The 10923-nt window shown below is 48.4% G+C and overlaps 1 pseudogene; it reads right to left on the bottom strand.

The window, feature by feature from the left end:
• Nucleotides 1–637: 637 nt before the first annotated feature.
• LOC128577225 (eukaryotic translation initiation factor 3 subunit F-like) lies at nucleotides 638–1859 on the bottom strand (annotated as a pseudogene).
• Between the last annotated feature and the right edge of the window lie 9064 nt (nucleotides 1860–10923).

Here is a 10923-nt window from a genome sequence, read left to right as displayed (position 1 = left end):
GTTTGTGTTGGGATGATATAGAAAAGAAGAGGCCTGGAGAGAAGGCCTACGAGGGGCCAGGCTGACAATCCAGCCCTTTGAAGAGCACAGGGCACCTGTGTGGTCTGGAGCACCGCCTGCCAATCTGGCTGATGATTGCTGATGACTGCCGAGACAAAGAGCTGGATTCCAGGTTATTGCCTTGCTCTGCAACCACACAGGGCCATAGCAGCACATGCATCTTTGGGGAGGATAAGATTTGTGATTAGCTCAGTAGCCAAAGCAACTCTTCCCAGAAGGTACTGGCTGGGGAAGCTCTCCTGAGGACTCTTCTCAGCCCCTAGAAGCAGAGTAGGTCCCTAAGAGCAGCCACAAGAAAAAGTCAGTATAGTAAGAACTTTAGCTATAGTAAGAACTGACCTAATCCTGCCTTTATACAGGAATTTTGGCCTAGATGTAGGTTATGCTTTAGTTTTTCCTCCCTGTATAAGAAACACACCATAAAATACCAACATTCAGCTTTTTCTCAATAGGAAAAAAATGCACCAAGTGGGTCCAAGATCAGTAAGAGAAAGCCTTGAAATGTACAACCAGGGAATAAGGGGAAATGGATCTCACACAAGAACCAATGAAATTTATTTTGTTTTATTTTTTTTTCATTTACAAAAGGTAGGCTGTGTTTATTAGAGTCACAAGCACTTGACTGTCTCAGTGTGACTCAAGACCACAAAGAAACTATTTCTCCTTTACTTCATTCTGAGTCCTAGGGTGAGACCCAGACTGGCAGGAATGCTGCTTGGGGCCCATTCACAGGTTTACAAGTTTCTCATTGAGGGCAGTCTGTGACTGTGTGAGATGGGCCAGATAGGTCACCATTAGCAGATCATTGATGTTGCTGTTGAGCATGGTGTCAAAGTCTTCAGGAGCAATTTTGGGTACTTGGTTAACCAGGCTCATCAAAAAGTGACCCACAGTATTGTCAGCTGACACCTTTCCAGACAGTACATCCTCTGCCTACGGCAACACCGTGCTAAGGCATCCTGGATACGAGCTGATGCCCCTCCTACTTGGTGCAAGTCACCTGAGAGTCCAATCACTCGGTTGGAGCTAAAACAGGTCTTCAGGATCAGGTCAACTCCAATGCGTTCAGTGACGTAATAGGCGTATTTCACTGTCAGAGGTGTGAACATCACTCCCATGGTCCTCCCAGGGACACCCATTAAAGTGCTGACAGAGGCTTTGATTCTCATGCGACCGTTCTGGAGACTTGTGTCCACAGTGAGGAGAATGGGGTTGGGGGCCTCCCGGCTGCAGTACTCATGGATCTGCACAGCATGTTCTGTGATATCATGGCCTGTAGCATACCAGCCCAGGATGAGCTCATTGGGAGAGACCTTTTTGTGCAATTCATACATGTTCTTAGCAAATTCCACGTTAACAGCCACTTCATTTTCTGACTCATTGGGCGGCACTGAAAAGCAATTGGTGACTCCACTGAGTGCTTGTCAACGGTTCCCAGCAGGGTTCCGATAACACGGGCAGCTCCCTCATTTCGTCTCTCGTCTCTCATAGCTGTCCACGATGGAGGCCAAAATGACTGGGTGAAGTTTGACCACACGGCCGCCAGGGAAGGGCCCTGGAAGGGCCGGACCAGTCAATGAGGGCGCTGGGGTCTGTGCTGGGGCTTGCGCTGATGCCGGGGGTCTGACCCGGAACTGTAGTTGTAGCCGCTGCCACCGCCAGGTCTGAAGATGAGACCGGAGCCGCAGCTGACGTTGGAGCTGGGCCGGGGTTGAGGCTGGGGCCAACGCTGGAGCCACCGCCAGGGCTGGGCTGGGATTGGCGAAAGGATCACTTGCTGTTACTGCTAGTGTGGCCATATTGTGAAAGAAGCTACTAAAAAAAAATTTTTATTTTAATTTTTTGAGACAGAGTCTCACTCTGTCCCTCTGGGTACAGTGCCGTGGTGTCATAGCTCACAGCAACCTCAAACTCTTGGGCTCAAGCAATCCTCCTGCCTCAGCCTCCCGAGTAGCTGAGACTACAGGCACCTGCCATGACAGCTGGCTAGTTTTTTTCTGTTTTTAGTAGAGACAGAGTTTCACTCTTGCTCAGGCTAGTTTCAAACTCTTGAGCTCAAGAAATCCACCTGCCTTGGTCCCCCAGAGGGCTAGGATTATAGGCATCAGCCACCTAGCCTGGTGAAATTTATTTTTATTTAAAAAGCACTTATCTGTGGGAGACCAAGGTGGGTGGATCACCTAAGCTCAGGAGTTTGAGAGCAGCCTGAGCAAGAGTGAGACCTTGTCTCTAAATAATAGCTGGACGTTGGGTGGCACCTGTGGCTCAGGGGGTAGGGCGCCGGCCCCATATACCAAGGTGGCGGGTTCAAACCTGGCCCCGGCCAAACTGCAACAACAACAACAACAAATAGCTGGGCATTGTGGCAGGCACCCATAGTCCTAGTCACTTGGGACGCTGAGGCAAGAGGATCTCTTGAGCCCAAGAGTTTGAGGTTGCTGTGAGCTATGATGCCATAGCACTCTACCAAGGGGGACAAAATGAGACTCTGTCTCAAAAAAGTTAAATAAATAAAAAGCACTTACATGTTGTGCTTTTTATTTATTTATAATAGTGCCTGACAGATGGTATTGCACTTACCATCTGTCAGGCACTATTCTTTTTTTTAAATATATATATTTGGTTTTTTAAATTGTTTTTTATTAAATCATAACTTTGTACATTGATGCATTTATGGGGTTCAGGGTACTGCTTCAATATACAATGTGAAATGCTTACATTGAACTAAGTAACACATCCATCACAATTATATTCATTTCTTTTTTTTTTTATAAACTTTTTTTTTGGTTTTTGGCTGGGGCTAGGTTTGAACCCACCACCTCCGGCATATGGGACCGGCGCCCTACTCCTTGAGCCACAGGCACCGCCCATATTCATTTCTTAATAGTTCTGAAATGTACCATTGCATCATGCACATTAGGTGAGGTCCCCCCCCCCGAGTACTCTCCCTCTTCCCATATCCCCTCTCCCTTCCCCTTTCTCTCCTCTTCCCTTCTACTTTCTGGACTATAGTTATGTTTTGCCATTCATATGAGTGTGTAGGTGATTATATATTGATTTCACAGTAGTATTGAGTACTTTGAATACTTTTCCCCCATTCTTGAGATACTTTACTAAGAAGAATATGTTCCAGCTCCATCCAGGTAAACATAAAAGATGTGAAGTCTCCTTCTTTTACGTTGGGCACTATTCTAAGTGTTTTACCATCTGTTAACTCATTAAATTCTCCTTTAAAGTAGGTGCAGTCATCATCCCCAATTTATGTATGGCAGAAGGAATGGAAGCACAGAGAGGTTAAATAACTTGTCTAGGGCAGCACCTGTGGCTCAGTCAGTAGGGCGCCGGCCCCATATACCGAGGGTGGCGGGTTCAAACCCAGCCCCGGCCAAACTGCAACCAAAAAATAGCCGGGCGTTGTGGCGGGCACCTAGTCCCAGCTACTCGGGAGGCTGAGGCAAGAGAATCGCTTAAGCCCAGGAGTTGGAGGTTGCTGTGAGCTGTGTGAGGCCACGGCACTCTACCGAGGGCCATAAAGTGAGACTCTGTCTCTACAAAAATAAATAAATAAATAAATAACTTGTCTAAGGCCCCACAGCTGATAAAGGGCAGAGTCAGGATTCCAGCCTATGTAGACTGGCTGAAATTCTCTTTACCCCTCTGCCCTGCCCTGAAAGCCCAAGCCTTCAGATGACAGAACAGGACAGGGAGGGCCCTCTTACTCCTCCCTTTCCTTTCTTCCTTGGGCCCTTTCATATGGATCAAATGTAAGAGTCCAACCTGTCCCCTAGTATCATCAGGGAGGGAAGGAGGGAGGAAGAAGGAGCAAAAGGGGGAGAGAGCCAGATGGAGGGAGAGAAAGCAATTGGTGACTCCACTGAGTGCTTGTCAACGGTTCCCAGCAGGGTTCCGATAACACGGGCAGCTTCCTCATTTCGTCTCTCGTCTCTCATAGCTGTCCACGATGGAGGCCAAAATGACTGCGTGAAGTTTGACCACATGGCCGCCAGGGAAGGGCCCTGGAAGGGACCCTGAGAACGCGCCACCCTCTAGCTGCTTCTGGAAACTCCTGCATTTTATTTCCTGAGCCAGAATTCTGAGATGAGTATGCTTAGAACTGCAAAGATGAGAATGGCATCACAATGGCTTTAACCCTAGACTCAGGGAACAATGGCCTAACAAAGGAGAGAGAGCGCTAAGCTTTTGCTTCACGCTGAACAGAACACAGAAGGAAATTTCTGTATCAGAGTGCTCTTTACAGTTCTATTATGAAAGATAATGATGTGTTGATATTAAGCAAGGCACTGTGGCCTCTTTGTAAGGCTCATTCCTGAGAAAATACAGCCAGAGGTGCAAGCCCCACCAGGTACAATTTTGACAAGCTTGTGGAAATTTCAACTAGAGACTTCAGGCACCCATGGCAGGGAAGAGGGCAACAGACTGGAGCAACACACATTCAACTGACAAAAACCTTTTTTTGAAAACACACTTTCAGGCCAGGCCCAGTGGCTCACTCCTGCAATCCTAGCACTGTGGGAGGCCAAGGTGGGTGGATTGCCTGAGCTGAGGAGCTTGAGACCAGCCGGAGCAAGAGCGAGACGCCGTCTCTAAAAGGTAGCTAGCTGGCTGTTGTGGCGGGCGCCTGTAGTCCCAGCTACCAGGGAGGCTGAGGAAAGAGGATCGCTTGAGCCCAAGAGTTTGCGGTTGCTGTGAGCTGTGATGCCACTGCACTCTACCGAGGGTGACAAAGTGAAACACTGTCTCAAAAAAAAAAAAAAAAGCAGCACACTTTTTTTGGCACTCTGCTAGACACTGGGAATACAAATATGAGTAATAATGCTACCATTTGTGCTAAAATAACATATTCTTGCATATGCCTACGTTGTCTCTGGAAGGGAACTCCAGAATGTGGTAATAAGAGTCCTCGTGGGTGGTTAGGGAACAGAGGTGGGAGGGAGACTAACTTGTCACTGTAATCCCTTTATACTTTGTGAATTTGGTGTAAGAGGCATACCAAATTCTACATATACATATTACCTATTCAAAAGATAAATGAGGGTGGCGGCTGTGGCTCAAAGGGGTAGGGCGCTGGCCCCATATGCTGGAAGTGGCGGGTTCAAACCCAGCCCAGGCCAAAAACTGCAAAAAAAAAAAAAAAAGACAAATGAGATCAGAGGGTCACTTTACATATGTAAATATGTAAGCGAAGAAGTAAAGAGCGGCATAAGAGCGCTTGAAGTCACGTCTAAAGTACTAAGGTTGGCCAGATGCAGAGGCTTACGCCTATAATCCTAGCACTCCTGGAGGCCCAGGCCGGTAGACTGCTTGAGTTCAGAAGTTTGAGACCAGGCTCGGCACCTGTAGCTCAGCAGCTAGGGCGCCAGCCACATACACCGTAGCTGGCAGGTTCGAACCTAGCCCGGGCCTGCCAAACAACAATGACAACTATACCAAAAAATAACCAGGCATTGTGGTGGGTGCCTGTAGTCCCAGCTACTTGGGAGGTTGAGGCAAGAGAATCGCTTAAGCCCAAGAGTTTGAGGTTGCTGTGAGCTGTGACACCACAGCACTCTACCGAGGGTGACATAGTGAGACTCTGTCTCAAGAAAAAAAAAAGGTTTGAGACCAGCCTGAGCAAGAGTGAGACCCCATCTCTACTAAAAATAGAAAAACTACTCGGGTGTGGTGGGCACCTGTAGTCCCAGTTACTTGGGAGGCTGAAATAAGAGGATCCCTTGAACCCCAGAGTTTGAGGTTGCTGTGAGCTGTGAGCTGTGATGCATGGCACTCTACCCAGGGTGGCAGAGTGAGACTCTTCTCCAAAAAAAACAATAAATAAATAAATAGACACGCGAAGGTTGTTGATAGCAATGGAGGAAACTGAGACATGAAGACCGAATTTGCCAATTTGTCTTCCTGGCTTCAGGGTTTAGCCATGTCAGTTATTTACAACAAGTCTACCATGTCTGAGCTTTGCTTTTTTTTTTTTTTTTCAATTAAAAAAGGTGGGTTTTCTAGTCATTTTTCAAACATGTCACAAGAGCAGAGGCAGGTGAGACCTGCCTAAGACAGAAGGGATTTTGTCCTTCCATAGGCTTTGGCTTCCTCCCCCTCTTCCTGCCCTCATGGACAAAGATGACAGTGTCACTAACAACCTTTCACTTTGCAAACACACACCAGTGCCCAGGTGCACCTGCCCCCAGCACAGAGAAGTGTTTCCTGCATTTAGCTGGTCTCAGACCGACACTACCTGCTCCCTCTGGCCTAAACCTGCCGAGGAACTAGCACAACCCTGAGAACATGGGTGGAGAAATGGAGTTCTGGTGGTTTTCGGGATAACAAGCAGATAACTCAATATGCTAGTGTGAATTGCTTTTTCCAGGTTATATCCTGACAGTTCTTAATCCTACCCTGACTTTCCCTGGCATGCCCCTCCTGCCAGGCTACCTTTAGGCTCCTTTCTCCAAAGCCCAGTGAGTCTGCTGGGGAAATAATCATGTAATGATAACTATGATTGTCAGGCCCTTTCCCGAATGCTTCCAGGGGCCAGGCATAAGGCTGAGCGCATTACACGCATCAGTCTTCATGCAGTCCCCACAAACACCCAGTGAGGAAAGCATTCTGGCTGTCTGCGTTTTGCCAATGAAACTCAGAGAGATAAACAGAAAGTGGTGGTGACTGGATTGCAAACCCGACTGTGTGGCTACAAGCTCATACTGCTGGGCTATAAAGGCTCTTAACCACTTTGTTATACTGCTTCCCATAAAGTAAATTTTAATATTAGCCTAATCCAACCCTATTTAGGAAGGGAGATGTGCTGCCAAAACTCACTTATGATATCTTACAGCTAAACATAATAGGCTTGTCTATTGTTGTTTGTTTGGGGCTATTCAGGCCAAGGCTTCCCTCTGCGTGCGGGGATGTGTGAGCAGGGGTTATATGGGAGCATAGCATTGGGGCAGACAGGAAATGAGCCCAGCTGTACTGGCTCTGAGTCAGAGCCCTAAAAAGATCTACTAACAGGAGACGTTAAGCTTATAAAATCAGCATGGAAATGAAAACCATAGCCCAGGCCCTGGGATCAAAAATGTTAAGAATTTCCTTCCAAGGCCTGCCTGGTGGTTCACGCCTGCAATCCCAGCATTCTGGCAGGTTGAGGTGGGTGGATTACCTTAGCTCATGGGTTTGAGATGAGCCTGAGCCAGAGTGAGATCGCATCTCAAAAAATAGCCAAGCATTGTGGCGGTTGCCTGTAGTCCCAGCTACACGGGAGGCTGAGGCAAGAGGATCGCTTGAGCCCAGGAGTTGGAGGTTGCTGCGAGCTATGATGCCATAGCACTCTACCGAGGGTGACAAAGTGAGACTCTGTCTCAAAAAACAAAACAAAACAAACCAACCACAGTGGTTCAGAGTGGCTGTGGGATCAGAGACACCTGGGTTCAGATCTCAGGTCCACCACTTCTTATCTCTGTGTCATAGGGCAAGCTGCTTAACATCCTGAGCCTCAATTTCCTCATATGTAACATGAGGAGGGTAAGAAACAGCACCCTTCACAGAGTGGTCGTGGGGTATCAATGAGATAACGCATGAATGAGGTGGTGCCTGGTACTCAGATGACACTCAATAAATGGTAGCTGGAATCTTTGTTATTATTTGTAGTAACAAGAAAAGCACTGTGGTGTCATTGACCACATTGAACGTAGAAAAAACTTGTAAGACACAAGTGGCAGGTGAATAGGGGGTGGGTTTTACCCTGAGTGGTTGAAGGTGAAAGGGCAGGAGGTAAGCACAGGGTGCAAGGCATTCCAGGCAGGGAGCAAGAGGGGATGTCTGCAGGGCCAGCCACAATAGTCTGCCTGGGCAAGAACAGAGGCTGCTGTGATGGGGCTGAGTGCCAGTGACCCCAGCTGGGCCAGGCATTAAGAAGCCTGGGAAGTGATGGGAGGGAAAGAAAGTCTCAGGTGTCTAAACTTGGCTGGGCATGGTGTCTCACCATGCCTATAATCCTAGTACTCCGGGAGGCTGAGGCTGGTGGATTGCTTGAGCTCAAGAGTTCGAGACCAGCCGGAGCAAGAGTGAGACCCTGACTCTACTAAAAATAGAAAAACTAGCCAGGTATTGTGGCACATGCTTGTAGTCTCAGCTACTTGGGAGGCTGAGACAAGAGGATTACTCAAGCCCAACAGTTTGAGGCTGTTGTGAGCTATGACCACATGGCACTCTACCCTGGGTTACAGAGTGAGACTGTCTCAAAAAAAAAAAAAAAAAGTCTCAGGTGACAGTGAATACCCCGGTCTCTACCCTCAGCATCTGAGAAGAGGAAGGCATGACAGCATGAAATCCATGACAGCAAGCTAGGGCAGGGAAGTCCCAATGCCCCCTCTCTAGGTGCAGGCCCTGGGGGAGGAAAGAAGAGTATGGAATAAGGGAGTCTGGAAGTTTCTTTGTTCTGGGCCCTGAACATATGTCTAGAATTCCAAGAAGATTCCCAAATGGGACCCGGAAGTCCCCCCACAAAATAATTTGCTATCAGCTGCAAATGTTCATTCCCAGGCCTGCTCCCCTCACTCCACATCCCCTTCCCTGGGACGGTAAACCAGAAGGAGATTCTTTTTTTTTTTTTGAGACAGAGTCTCACTCTGTAGCCTTGGATAGAGTGCTGTTGCATCATCACAGCTCACAGAAACCTCAAACTCTTGGGCTTGAGCAGTCCTCCTGCCTCAGCCTCCCAAGTAGCTGGGACTACAGGTGCCCACCACAATGCCCGGATACTTTTTCTATTTTTAGCAGAAACAGGGTCTCACTTTGCTCAGGCTGGTCTTAAACTCCTGGGCTCAACCAATCCGACTGCTGAGCTCTACTCCTGAGCTCTTTTGTTTTTGTTTTTGCCTTTTCTCTTCCAAGCAGATTCCCCTCAGTAAAGGAGACTCTGATTTCTTCTGGATTTCCACTTCCCCAGACCCAATCCTGGGTTCTGCTTGCAGTGGGCACTTGCCCGAGTTATCTCAGTTTGCAGGAGCTTTGCTAGCACCATGAGACCCATTGGGCATCACACTCTGCTCCTCCCTGGCAAAACAGCCAGGAGCAGGAGGAGGCGCAAAGTTCGGGCAGTAACTGATATCCGTGTAGCTGAGCAAGGGCTCCGCGGCTTGCCAGAGCTCCCCTCGTGGCCACATCACAACTCGCACACACGCCTCTGACTTTGCAGTTCCCGCTAACGAATGATGCCAATATCCCCTTTGCGCTCATTCCGATAGCTGGAGCATCTACGAGAGGAGACTGCCGGCATTGCTATGGATATCGGATTCTGCCGGGTATCGTCTGCCCCCTTGTGGACTGTGCTGCCCTGACAGTTTGAGGGAAGACAAGTGGAGGTACAGACTGTAACATTCCTAGAAAAATAGGATTGCCTGAAAATCCTGGGAATTGACCATTCTACCTTCACCGACCAGGCACAGAAGAACACCTTGGAAGTTTTCAGGCTTCGTGTACTCGGTGACGGGCCTGCAGACAGGCTCAGCCCCATGCTTTTTGACAGCAAATCACACATAGCAGGTCTCTGCGTCTTTCTGAGCTCACACTTCTCCCGCTTTTTTCTTTTCTTTTTTTTTTTTTTTTTGTGGTTTTTGGCCGGGGCTGGGTTTGAACCCGCCACCGCCGGCATATGGGACCAGCGCCCTACTCCTTGAGCCACAGGCGCCGCCCTTCTCCCGCTTTTCTAATCTGCGGTCATCTATCAGCAGTCTCCTTTCAAAAAGTGCAAGGCCTATTGCTTCTGATTCCCCTGCCATGCCTCCCCCCCCCTTCCTATTTCCATCACATTTGCCTGTCCTTAGTCCTCTCCCTGTGGCAACAACCTCCACACCTGTGTCTCCTCCCCTCACACCACAAGGTCTTAATCATCTAACACCCAACTTGGTGTATGATGCTTACTGCTTTCTGGGGTGGGGGGAGGTTCAAGGTCCCAACCTTCCTTTCAGTCAACAAATACCAGCTGACGTCCTACTATACACAAAGCACTCCTCAAAAATCTACTCCAGCCAAAGGCACTGTGATCACAATGGCTACCAACTGTCCTGGAGAGTTGCAGCAGGCATATTATACATATTGTGTTATTAGATCTTCAGGACACAACTCTGTGAGTGGGTATTATTTTTCAGAAGGGAAAGTGAGTCTCAGGGATGTGAAGCCACTTGCCCAAAGTCACCCAGGCAATAAATGGCATCGCCAGGACTCAATTTCAGAGTCTCACTCAATCCCACAGTCCCTGCCTTTTCCACGAACTGCCACATTCATGCAGTCGCTTCTTCAATCTTTACAGAGCTTTTCCAATGTGCTTGTTCCTGTTCTTGCTGCTAAGGATACAGGGAAGAATGAGCTGGGCACGGCTTTGGTCCTCCCTTGGATCTTCCAATCTCGTGGGAGAGACAATATTCTTGCTTCAAGTATCTATGTCTGTCTAGTTTCTGTGCGTCCGCTTGTCTTGACTCTCAGGATTTATGGAAAGTTTTGGTTTTAACTTGGCCAAATTCATTCCCTCCCTCCTCCCTTCCTTCCTTCCACAAACACTTACTGGGGGCCTGCTGTGTGCCAAGGATGGTTGCTAAGTGCTGAAGATAGAGCAGAAGCAGAGGTCCCTGCCCTCCAGGACTTGTCACTGCAACCTTTCCTACCTGCCTGCCTCTGCACCTTTATTCACACCACCCCTCTGTCTGCACTGTCTTCCCTATGTCTCTCTACCAAAGTTCAGTCCATGGCTTGGCGCCTGTAACTGAATGTCTAGGGCACTGGCCACATACACCAGGGCTGGCAGGTTTAAACCCGGCCTGGGCCTGCCAAGCAACAATGACACCTACGCCAAAAAAA

This window comes from Nycticebus coucang, chromosome X (assembly GCF_027406575.1).
Source record: "Nycticebus coucang isolate mNycCou1 chromosome X, mNycCou1.pri, whole genome shotgun sequence".
Lineage (NCBI taxonomy): Eukaryota > Metazoa > Chordata > Mammalia > Primates > Lorisidae > Nycticebus > Nycticebus coucang.
This window is presented reverse-complemented; position numbering and strand designations above follow the sequence as displayed.